Raw genomic sequence first — 12,850 nt, 5'->3', positions numbered from 1 at the left:
TTGAGTGAAAGGATGTGACTCTTCACATTTAAATTTGAATTTCAACGTTCAAGGGCATTGGTAATTGATTACCAAAACATTGTAATCGATTACAACCTTTTGAAAATATTTGGAACGTTGTAAATTCAGTTTGAAAACTTTTTCAAACTCATTTTGCTACTGGTAATCGATTACAACAATATGGTAATCGATTACTAGAGAGTAAAAATCTCTTTGGTAAAGGTTTTGTCAAAAACTCATGTGCTATTCAAAGTTTTGAAAAAACTTTTTAATACTTATCTTGATTGAGTCTTTTCTTCATTCTTGAATCTTGAGTCTTGAATGTTGATCTTGATTCTTGAGATCTTGAGTCTTGATTCTTGATTCTAGGCTTTCTTCTTGAGTCTTGAATTCTCCTTGATTCTTGAACTCTTGACTTGTTCTTGATTTACTTGAGATGTTCTTTGATTCACTTGAGTTGTTCTTTGATCTTTTGAGCTTTTTGTTTATCACCTTTGTCATCATCTTTTGTTGTCATCATTGTTATCATCAAAACACCTTTGAATCATTGTTGATTCATCATGAAGCTTTGCTTCCACAAGGATGATGTGTCGGTACTTATCACTTTCAAAATTTTTGCAGGTTCCGCTGGCGGGGAGATTCACCGGCCGAATGGTGTTTCGCTCGAACGAAATTAGTGTCTTATCTTTACTTCCCTTTTATCTCCAATAAAAGACAAGTAAATAGGGGCAACTGTCATACCCTAATTTTGTTCGGGGACCATCTGTTTGTTGGGATGCGACCCTCGTTTCACCACTTCGAGATACTTGGCACCCATCATTAGGAAATCCGTGAAGTTCCGTGACATGCCGGAAGTCAAAAGAAAGCATTGTTGCACAATCTGTAAAGTTCCGTGACATGCCGGAAGTCAAAAGAAAGTGTTAATGCACAATTCGTGAAGTTTCGTAACATTCCGGAAGCCAAAAAAAGGGATGATTACGTAATTCGTAAGGTTCCATAACATTACGGAAAGAAAACGAGTATCGTTGTGAAATTTGTAAAGTTCCGTAACGTTACGGAAAAAAAATCAGCAAAAAAAAGGTAGGGGTGTATTTAGTAAATAAGGGGGTGCAAATAGCAACCAGACCCACTTGGGCCTTCCAGGAAGTTCCGCGGTGCCTTCTAGAGGAAGCAACCTAGCTCGCCTGGGCAAGTTGGGTGGCAAGCTTCTCCCTCTTTTCCCTATAAATAAGGGAAGGAGGGAAGAACAAAAATGTTCAACCCTCCAGGTATCTGAGAATCACTTAAAATTAGTGAGAAAACTATTCTCCGTGAAGAAAATCCAAGCCGAGGCGCTTCCGAGGCGTTTCCGTGGGTGATTTCACGAAGATTTTCCACCGTTCTTCGTCGTTCTTCGGTCTTCAACCGGTAAGTTTCCGAAATCGAACTTTTCAATTCATTCTATGTACCCTTAGTCATTTATTTAAGTAATTTTCTCGCCTAATAAAAAATAAAATAAATTTCCACCGATCATTCGTATTGTAACATCTTTTAATTTCTGTTAAAATGAAATCCGACCGTTCGGTCATGCCGTAACCACATTTAAAACCAAAAAAGAGGCAAAATAATAATATAATAATAAAAAAATTTCTTTTAGTAAAATAATCAAAAAAATCAATCAGACGTTTTTCTTTGGGATTTTTCTTTCTTAATCGAGTTGACTAATAACCAAAGTGAAACTAAGGCTAAAATCAATTCATAAATCAAACTTTTGTCATCACCTAAAAAGCCATTTTTAAGGTCCAACGCCTTAAAATGGTTTTTTCCGCCTTTATTGTTTGAACATAGATTTCTAAAAAGCCTAAAATCAACACGTAGTTTTATTACCTCTTTCAAAAATAACAAGAGATCATTAATGGTCCAATACCTTAATGTTTTCTCTCCTTTCAAAAGAATTGAAAGATTATTTAATGGTCCAACGCCTTAAATGACCTTTCATTCAATAAAAACATATTTTGCAAAAAAAGATAAAAACAATTTAACCGACGTTTGGTTCTCAAAGAACTACGTAGGTCTGATTTCTTTATCACAATTGAGGAATACGTAGGAGCAAGGGAAACACCCTCGTCGACCACAAAAAGATAAAAAATACAAAAAGCACAAAAAGCATAAAAACACAAAATGACATAAAAAAGGGGAAGATAACATAAATTGAAGTCATATTTGCACATTTGATTAAAGGCTGCCGTCTCTTGTGACATACGTGTGGGGTGCTAATACCTTCCCCGTGCGTAAATACAACTCCCGAACCTTTCACTTAAAGTTCGTAGACCACGTCTTTTCCGATTTTTCTGACGTTTTCCTCAAATAAACGTTGGTGGCGACTCCGCGCGTTTTCCTTCCTTGGAAGATGCTCCCGCGAGTCACACGTCGCCCTCCCGCCAAAGGGTAGGTTGCGACAATTTTATTTAGTTTTATTTTAAAATTTAATTAGTATAGTACTTATAAGTTAAAATGATACACTAAAAATTACTATCAAGCTTGGCATTCTTTTTCAAGAACTTTATTGTTTCTTTGGTTTGTCATTGTCCATTTACCATTGTCTGCTTTCAGTAAGCAGACATGTTATTGAATTCTTAAGAATCTAGACATATCTCCATTGAGTGATGGGGATTGTAAGAACACAAAGAGGGGGGAGGGGGGTGGGGGGTGCCAATACTTTATCCGTGTTATATTGTTTCTTCACACTGAACCTCCTAATAGAGATGATAAAGTAAAGAATATCTAAAAAGAATATAATATATAATAGTTGACAAAGTTCTCATTTATAAAATTATTCTATGTTCCACAGGAGTACACTGATAAGCTCATAGAGGAGGAGAAGTTATCGGAAAATAAAAAAGACACCTTTAAGGTATTGAGTAATTGGAAATCAATAATCGATTCAAGTATACCAACTCTTTCAAGTAGCAATTAAGGTGATCATTTTATTGTTTCAAGAATTTGTCAAAGAAAAATTACATGAAGCAAAGAAAGCTAATAGAGAGGTACTTTTACTTTTGGTTCTGCCTAAATTGTGTTGTTACTTTATGCATTTTTACTTACTTTGTCTCCCTTAGACAAGGGAAGCTCGAAAAAAAGCCATTCAAGAAATAAGTGAGGAAGGTAGAGCTGCATTTGAGAATGAGATTTTATAAGTTCTACCTTGGGCAAAGTTCAGATGCACCTAATGTATCTAATGTTAAGGTAGGTGTTTGGGCATTATAATTATTTTGTGCCAATTTATGGATTTATATCATAGTTTGTGACATCCTCTTCCCCGCACATATATGTACTAATAATAAAAGGAATAGAAATGCGAAATTAATTAAAAGTTTTAAAACACATTTAAATAAAAACATTTCAAAAGGGTGAAAGGCTCACATTCACTTTTCTAACATCATAATAGAATTTGTTCAAATAAACAATAAAATCATCTCAACTCAAAACAAGGTCATCCAAGACTTCATGCAATTAATATAGAAACCTATGCCCTATTGTCATATCCTATTAGAACATTAGGCTCCAATATCCTCTAGCATGAGGTTTTCCATAGCCATCCACCAAACCATTTGCTCCCACAAACACAAAGTTCAAGATCATCACAGGATCCAAATACAAATAGAACACGGAGAGTGAGTTATCACATTCCTAACTGTCGCAACCTACCCTTCGGCGGGAGGGCGACGCGAGACTCGCGGGATGCGTGTTCCATGAAAGGAATATGCGCGGAGTCGCCACCAACGTTTATTTGAGGAAAACGTCGGAAAAACCGGAAAAGACGCGATCTACGAACTTTTAAGTGAAAGGCTCGGGAGTTGTATTACGCGCGGGGAAGGTATTAACACCCCACACGCCCGTCACAAGGGACGACAGCCTTTAATTGAATGTGCAAACATGACTTTGATTTTTACGTCCCCTTTTATGTCCTTATATCTTTTATATCCTTTTTATATTTTTTCTCTTTTTGTGGTCGACAAGGGTATTTCCCTTTGCTCCTACGTATTCCTCAATTGGGATGAGAAAATCAGACCTACGTAATTCTTTTTTATGTGTGAATCAAGTGATTCTTTTTACTTGGAAGGTGATCATTTTAAGGCATTGGACCTTAAAAATGATCCATTTTACTTGGTAAGAAACTGAAATGATAAACTTTCAAAATCCTATTTTTTGTGGACGAGCTTGACTAGGCGAGTTGATTTTAGCCTTAGTTTCACTTTAGTTATTAGTCAATTCAATTAAGAATGAGAAATCCCAAAGAGAAAACGTCCGATTGATTTTCCGCTTTATTTTACTAAAAGATATTTTTTGATTATTATATTATTATTTTACCTCTTTTTTTTATTTCCAAAATGGTTACGGCACGGCCGAACGGTCGGAATTCATTTTAATCGAAACTAACGGATATTACAATTCAAACGATCGGTGGAAATTTATTTTATTTTTAGATTAAGCGAGAAATGACTTAAATAAATGGCTTAAGCACGTCAAAAGGGGGTATAAAAAGTAAATGAAAATGAGAATAAAAATACATGAAACCAAATGTGGACCACCACGGGTACATAGAATGAATTAAAAAGCTTGGTTTGAGGTACTTACCCGTTGAAGACTGAAGAACGATGAAGAACGAATGAAGAACGTTGAAGAACGGTCGAAAACCTTTGCGAAATCACTCACGGAAACGTTACGGAAGCGCCTCGGCTTGGATTTTCTTCACGGAACTAATTTTCCTCAGTTATTTCGAGAAAGAGAGAAGTGCCTAAGGGGCTGAACCCTTTTCTACTTCACTTCTCCCCTTATTTATAGAAAATTGGGGGAGAAGCTTGCCACCCAGCTCGCCCAGGCGAGCAAGGTTGCTTCCTCCAGAAGCAATAGAGGGTCCAAGTGGGCCTGGTTGCTATTTGCACCCCAATTTTTACTAAATACACCCCCTGCCCTTTTTTTGGTGATTCTTTTTTTCGTAAAGTTACGGAAACTTACGAATTTCGTAACGATACTTCTTTTCTTTCCGTAATGTTACGGAGCCTTGCGGATTACATAATCATCCCCTTTTTGACTTACGGAATGTTTCAGAACCTCACTATTTGTGCAACGATGCTTTCTTTTGATTTCCTGTGTGTCACGGAACCTTACGGATTGTGCATCAATATTTTCTTTTGATTTCCGGCGCGTCACGGAATTTCACAAATTGCCTAATGATGGGTGCCAAGCACCTCAAAATGACCAAACACAAGTTGCATGCCACCAAGCAAAGGTCCCAGGACGAAATTAGGGTATGACAGTTGCCCCTCTTTACTTGTCTTTTATTGGAGATAAAAGGGAAGTAAAGATAAGACACTAATTTCGTTCCTCTCGGTTGACGAGAGTCGCGGGTGACCATAAAATCTCCGCATCCAAATGACTTGTTGTCCCCGGGGGAACAAAGGGTGCAGAAGACGATGTCAGTCTCTGCATGCTATCAGGCTTGTCGTCTTACAGATAGCAAAAGGAAAGTTTATACGGATAACCACTCGGGTATTTCCGCCTGTCAGCGTGACTTAAAAGTCAGTATGACAGATCTTGTGAGCGCGGAAGGTGACGTAAATCTCCGCGTGTCAACGGGCTTGTCGGCCGCGATTGACCAAGGGCGCAGAAGACGACGTTAGTCTCTGCGTGCTATCAGGCTTTTCGTCTTACAGATAGCAAAAAGAATGTTTATACGGATAACCACTCGGGTATTTCCGCCCGTCAGTGTGACTCAAAAGTCAGTATGACAGATCTTGTGAGCGCGGAAGATGACGTAAATCTCCGCGTGTCAACGGGCTTGTCGGCCGCGATTGACGAAGGGCACAGAAGACGACGTTAGTCTCTGCATGCTATCAGGCTTTTCGTCTTACAGATAGCAAAAAGAATGTTTATACGGATAACCACTCGGGTATTTCCGCCCGTCAACGTGACTCAAAAGTCAGTATGACAGATCTTGTGAGCGCGAAAGATGACGTAAATCTCCGCGTGTCAACGGGCTTGTCGGCCGCGATTGACGAAGGGCGCAGAAGATGACGTTAGTCTCTGCGTGCTGTCAGGCTTTTCGTCTTACAGACAGCAAAAAAGAATGTTTATACGGATAACCACTCGGGTATTTTCGCCCGTCAGCGTGACTCAAAATTCAGTATGACAGATCTTGTGAGCGCGGAAGATGACGTAAATCTCCGTGTGTCAACGGGCTTGTCGGCCGCGATTGACGAAGGGCGCAGAAGACGATGTTAGTCTCTGCGTGCTATCAGGTTTTTCGTCTTACAGATAGCACAGAAAGTTTTGAAAGTGCGGACAACCACTTGGGTATCTCCGCGGGCTACCAGCTCTTGGGTCATGGTAACAAAAGGTGGTGTGGTCGACAAAAGCGAGACTCTTGCTCCTACGTATCCTCCAATGAGGAACTCAGACCTACGTAGTTCTGGATAACTTGTGAGACTTGAAAAAGTCTCGGTGTTTTCTCCACTAAAACGCGAACATGCTTTAGTAAAGAGACAAAACTTCCAACTAATCAGATCAACATATGCTTTTCGGACCAAAAACAATGTGTCTACCGGGGAAGGAGAGTATGCTGATGAAATTTTCTCATAACCACAAATGAGATTTTGGATGTTTAGCATTTCGTTTCTAAATGACCATTTAGAGAAAACACTGGGTTCGACAAAAATAGAAGAAATCCACTCAAAGTGTATCAATCTCGCACAGGTAAGTTTTTTATCCTAATTCCGAACCATAGATATGTCATGACTTGATTTTACAAATCATTTCCTATCAAATCAAAGATTACATGCGTGATCATGGATCAATAGGACTTCCCTTGGAAACGGGTTCTTTTGGTGGGTTTTTCGGATTTTGATTTTTTTTTTTTGGCTTTTTTCCTTTTCTATTTTTGTTTAGTGCGGGGTGAAGAAGTCGCTAGCGCACATGATTTTGGTTGGTAATTAAAGGGAGAAGACCACTTTAGGTCATGGTTTCCTTTCCTTCTTTTTGTTCATTTGGTGACAATTCTGTATGGTTCAGATATTGTCCGGTCCAAAGACCTTTCTGCACATTTCTTCTGTTTTCTTTCAATCCTTGATCAGGAGCTTTCTTTCCTTCTTCTTCTTCCTTTTCTTTTTCTTTCTTTCTCCCATTCTTTGATTGGGAATTTTCTTTCTTTTCTTTTTTCTTTCTCCCACTCTTTGATTGGGAATCTCCTTTCTTTTCTTTTTTGCTTTCTCTTTGATTGGAAATTTTCCTTCTTTCCTTTTTTTTGCTTTCGAGGGTAAGGATTGACATTCTCACCCTGGGTCAAGGTTTATGGTGAGTCAGGATTTCGGCTCAAGACTTGTAGAATGGCTAGACATGATACATGTCAGGGTTTGGTTTGGTTCAAGGATAAAAGGGATGCCCCACATTATTTCCATGACACAAATGCAAAAATGATGATTTGGAAATTTTATGCAAAACTGGTCATGCATGCACCTATGCGGACACTCAAGTGTCAAATTTTTATGGTCATGTGATGCTAGGGCTCATGATTCATTTCCTCTATTTTTAGTCAACCCAATGTTTCCAAAATATGTTCTTTTATCAATTTGTGCATTCATTCGAGTCCATTTCGGGCGTTCGGGAAAATTTTCACAGCATTCACCCTTCAAGTGTATACACATTTTTTTTCAAAAACTAGTTATGATCAGTGAATTTTTTCAAAGAAAAGTTGGAAGTCATCTCTTTTCAAAAGCATGTTGGTTTTTCAGCTAGACAATTTACTTTTCTTTTTTCTCTTTTTTTTTTCATTTGTTTATTTATTTTTCTTGTTTGTTTTTGTTTGTTTTTTTTTTCATGAGGTATTTTGCTACCTAAACATGTGTATATTTTTGTGAGGTATTTTTGCTATATACATGCATATCTAAGGTATCTTGCTACCTAAACATACATATATATATTTTGTGAGGTAGTTGTTTGCTACCTAAATTACATACATGCATATCTAAGGTATTTTGCTACCTAAACATACATATATATATTTTGTGAGGTAGTTGTTTGCTACCTAAATTACATACATGCATATCTAAGGTATTTTTCACTACCTAAACACGCATACATATATTTTGTGAGGTATGACTACCTTCTGAGCTTGTGCTCGTTTTATTTAAATTCTTAGGATCATGAGCAACTAGGTGTGTCCCAATATGACTTGAGAAACAAAAGGTGATCAAATAGCAAGCAGAAATTTAAAAGGTACTAGGTTGCCTCCTAGTAGCGCTTCTTTAACGTCTTGAGTTGGACACCTTATGACTTGTCGGTCACTGACCTAGTACTTTGCTTACCTTTGGCTTTGGACTTGGTAGCCTGCTGGTCGGCCATGTGTCGTAGGCAACGCTCTAACCTTTTTGTGGATGAGCTGAGGTGAACTCCAGAGGTGGTGGCGGTGTGTCTATTGCCCGCTACCGGCCATCCCAATGCTGCTGTGGTGTTTCGCCCTGCGCCTGCCTGGGGGCGCAATACTTCTTGATGAAAGCTCGATTGGTAGGGGGGCCTAATGACTTTGCTGGGGGCGACAGGCACTCCCTAGAACTGACAGAGACCCGTATTTAGAGCTGGCAACTCCAAGACCCTGTTGGCCTTCTTCGGGTCCACTAGGTGTCTTGCGGGCACAATCCCTGCAAACAATAGATGACATCAGAAATCAGTTGGGGGAGGTGCATACTTACCTATGCCACGATGACATGAACTTGCTAGGGGGAATGGGCGCCCTGTAGGGCCGACAGAGGCCTGTAACTAGAGCTGGAAACCCCAGGGCCCTGTTGGACTTCTTCAGGTCCACTGGGTGTCTTTGTGGGTGCGATCCCTGCAAACAATAGATGGTATCAGAAATCAATTGAACCATATGCATACTTACCCATGTCGGGATGACACAGACCAACTGATACTTTTGTAGGGGGAGATTGGCATTGCAGTCGCTGGGCAGAATGTTGCTAAGTAGCAATGTCATCTATATCTGTGTAAGAGTGGTCATGTTGGTGCGCATGATCCGCACTCGTCTCTTTGCAGCGGCACGGGTGAAATCTTGCCCCGGTATGCATAGTAGCTGTGTGATAGCCTCCCTCTCTGGTTGTACTCGCACAGTTGGCCCTCCTCCAATATCAGGGGGTGGCCCAGGAACCGTTAAAAGGAAACTACTGGTCCCTTAATCGGGAGTGCAAGTCTCGGTTAAGCATTTAAGGACAGAGGACCTTAAATTCTCTTAAGGTGCGGATGTGGAGCACACTGAAAATGAGGACACGTAGCCCTCTAAAGGTGAGGGCGTGCAGCCCTCTGTTGGCGAGGACGTGTAGTCCTCTTCAAGGTGAGGGCGTGTAGCCCTCTGTTGACGAGGACGTGTAGTCCTCTCAAGGTGAGGGCGTGCAGCCCTCTGTTGGCGAGGATGTGTAGTCCTCTCAAGGTGAGGGCGTGTAGCCCTCTGAAGGTGAAGACGTGTGGTCCTCTAAAGGTGAGGGCATGTAGCCCTACGAAGGTGAGGACATGCAGTCCTCTGATGGCGAGGGCTTGTAGCCCTCTGAAGGTGAGGACATGTAGTCCTCTGATGGCGAGGGCGTGTAGCCCTCTGAAGGTGAGGACATGCAGTCCTCTGATGGCGAGGGCGTGTAGCCCTCTGAAGGTGAGGACGTGTGGTCTTCTAAAGGTGAGGGCGTGTAGCCCTACGAAGGTAAGGACATGCAGTCCTCTGAAGGTGAGGACATGTAGTCCTCTAATGGCGAGGGCGTGTAGCCCTCTGAAGGTGAGGACATGCAGTCCTCTGAAAGTGAGGGCGTGTAGCCCTACGAAGGTGAGGACATGCAGTCCTCTGATGGCGAGGGCGTGTAGCCCTCTGAAGGTGAGGACATGCCATCCTCTGAAAGTGAGGACACGCAGTCCTCTGAAGGTGAGGGCGTGCAGCCCTCTGTTGGCGAGGACGTGTAGTCCTCTGAAGACAAGGGTACTAGTACCCGAGGGTCCATCCTTATGAGAAAGCAAGAGATCGACTCATCGAGAGAGCCGGTCATCCCAAATTCAAAAGATTTGGACATTTAGATGTAGGGAATCTATGTAGTTAACATGATTTTGAGGGATGCAAATGCATGCAACCTTTGTTGTGAAATTTGGGTAAATGCGGACTTTATATGAAACAATGCAATGTAATGGAAAGTTGTACAATGTTCATGACATTCTTTCCCTATTTTGTGATTTTGATTTTGATTTGATTTTTTTTTTTGGAAAACACAGATTGACTGTCCTTTTGAAAAAGGTGATAATTCATGCAACCTCATCCTATCTTTTTGCAAATCTCTTCGGGAACTCCCTCAGAGTGTATGTTCTTTTTGATTTAGTCACTTGACCATTTTGGAGCGACGACAATGGAGCCATTTGATGTTTAACCAATCCATCGAAATTCCAGGGTTTGTCCCCTTTTTTTATTATTATTTTTTTTATTTTTTAAAAAAAACATCGATGGGTGAGAACTTTTGATTTGCCCCTAGGTTCACTTGAGGCTCATGCACGATGCCCCTCATTGCCCTAGTGTAAGGCTTTGAGGTACCAATTGTTATCTTTCGTCATGACCTTGTAGCAAGGAACCTATTGGGTGAGAACTTCTAATCTGCCCCTGTTTTACCACAACAATATGCATGCGTATGCGTATGCATGAATGTTTTCAAATGCAGCAAATTTTAGTGAAAGTTGATTTAGGTTCAATTTTAATTAAGCGCTTGGGGCATCCCATGAATTGAGCGGAAGGGCTCAGGTGATCACAAATTAACGCAAAGTTTAAAACCAATGTGAGGACTAAAGCCTCGAACCCACGTTTACTTCTTTGAAAGATTGTAACAAGAGATACAGTAGACGGGGAATCCCTGGGGGAAACCCAGAAAACACATAAAGATAAAGAACATGCAGCGGCATCTTTAATTGCCCCAGATTCTAAGCATAATATTGCTTGACGACATCAGAGTTCACAGGTGAAGGTAGCTCTTCGCCATCCATGTTAGTAAGCACCAGGGCTCCTATGGAAAAAGCCCTCTTCACAACAAAAGGCCCTTCGTAGTTTGGGGCCCATTTTCCTCAATTGTCCTTGACAGTATGGGACATTTTCTTTAACACAAGGTCTCCCTCATGGAACTTGCGCAAGCGTACCTTCTTGTCGAATGCATTCTTCATTCTTTGCTGGTACAAGCGCCCATGACTCATGGCCGTTAAACGCTTTCCTTCAATGAGGTTGAGCTGGTCATAGCGCGTTTGAGCCCACTCTGATTCCTTTAATCCGGATTCCGCCAAGATCCTTAATGATGGGACTTCTACCTCAAACGGTAGCACAACCTCCATTCCATATACCAATGAGAACGGCGTTGCCCCAGTTGATGTTCGTACTGAAGTTCGGTAACTGTGTAACGCGAATGAGAGCATCTCGTGCCAATCTTTGTATGACACGGTCATCTTTTGGATAATCTTTTTGATATTTTTATTGGCCGCTTCCACGGCTCCATTCATCTTTGGTTGGTAGGGTGTGGAATTGTGATGCTGGATTTTAAACTCCTCGCACATTTCCCCCATCATCTTGTTATTCAGGTTGGTGCCATTGTCCGTGATAATCTTCCTTGGCAAACCATACCGGCAGATGATCTCCCTCTTAATGAACCTGACCACTACACCCCTCGTGACATTGGTGTAGGAAGCCGCCTCAACCTACTTGGTGAAATAATCTATCGCTACGAGGATGAAGCGATGACCATTCGAGGCCTTGGGCTCAATGGCCCCGATGACATCTATTCCCCACATGGAGAAAGGCCAAGGGGCGGACATGACATTCAGAGGATGCGGTGGGGCATTGACATTGTCTGCGAATGCTTGACATTTGTGGCATTTCCTTACGTGGACACAACAATCACTTTCCATGGTAAGCCAGTAATAACCTACCCTTAGGATCTTTCTGGCCATAGCATGCCCGTTGGCGTGCGTTCCAAACGAGCCCTCATGGACTTCCTCGATCATGTGGTTCGCCTCTTTGGCATCCACGCACCGCAGGAGTGTCATGTCGTGGTTTCTCTTATATAGTATGCTTCCGCTCATGAAGAACCCGGCCTCCAATCTTCTCAATGTCCTTTTATCATTGTCGGCAATCTCTGGTGGATATTCTTTGCTTACGATATATTGCTTGATGTCGAAATACCAAGGCTTACCGTCCCGTTCCTTTTCTACTTGGCAACAATGCGCGGGTTTGCCACGACACCAAAATTCAATGTATGGTAGGTCCCCGTGCGGTGTTAGCTGGAACATAGACGCCAAAGTAGCAAGCGCATCCGCCATTTGATTTTCCTCGCGGGGAACATGATGGAAGGAGATCTCATCAAAGGTCTTAGCCAATTCCTTGATATAGGCTTTGTAGGGTATCAGCTTAGGATCTCTAGTTTCCCATTCCCCTCTCAGCTGATGGATTACCAATGCTGAGTCGCCGTACACCTTGAGTAGTTTGACATTAGAGTCAATCGCTGCCTGGACGGCCAGGGCACATGCTTCATATTCGGCCATGTTGTTGGTGCAGTCGAATCCTAATCTGGCTGTGAAAGGTACGCATTGATTGTCCGGAGAGACCAATACTGCTCCAATGCCATGGCCTAGAACATTTGACCCTCCGTCAAACCATACGGTCCATTTGTCCCAATCTTCGTCCAATTTTTCCTCAAACAGGGCCATGATGTCCTCATTCGGGAATTCGGGATGCATGGGCTGATAGTCGTTAAGAGGCTGCTGAGCCAAATAATCTGCCAAGGCGCTTCCTTTTATCGCTTTTTGGGTGACGTAA

At 41.6% G+C, this 12,850-nt stretch overlaps 1 pseudogene; it reads left to right on the top strand.

Moving 5' to 3' along the window:
- The window catches only part of LOC114374608, a 52,064-nt pseudogene that overhangs the window by 25,715 nt on the left and 13,499 nt on the right, over positions 1-12,850 (top strand).

The sequence above is a fragment of the Glycine soja genome, chromosome 2 (assembly GCF_004193775.1).
Source record: "Glycine soja cultivar W05 chromosome 2, ASM419377v2, whole genome shotgun sequence".
Classification (NCBI taxonomy): Eukaryota; Viridiplantae; Streptophyta; class Magnoliopsida; order Fabales; family Fabaceae; genus Glycine; species Glycine soja.
The sequence above is the reverse complement of the archived record's forward strand: the minus strand, read 5'-3'. Positions and strand labels throughout refer to the sequence as shown.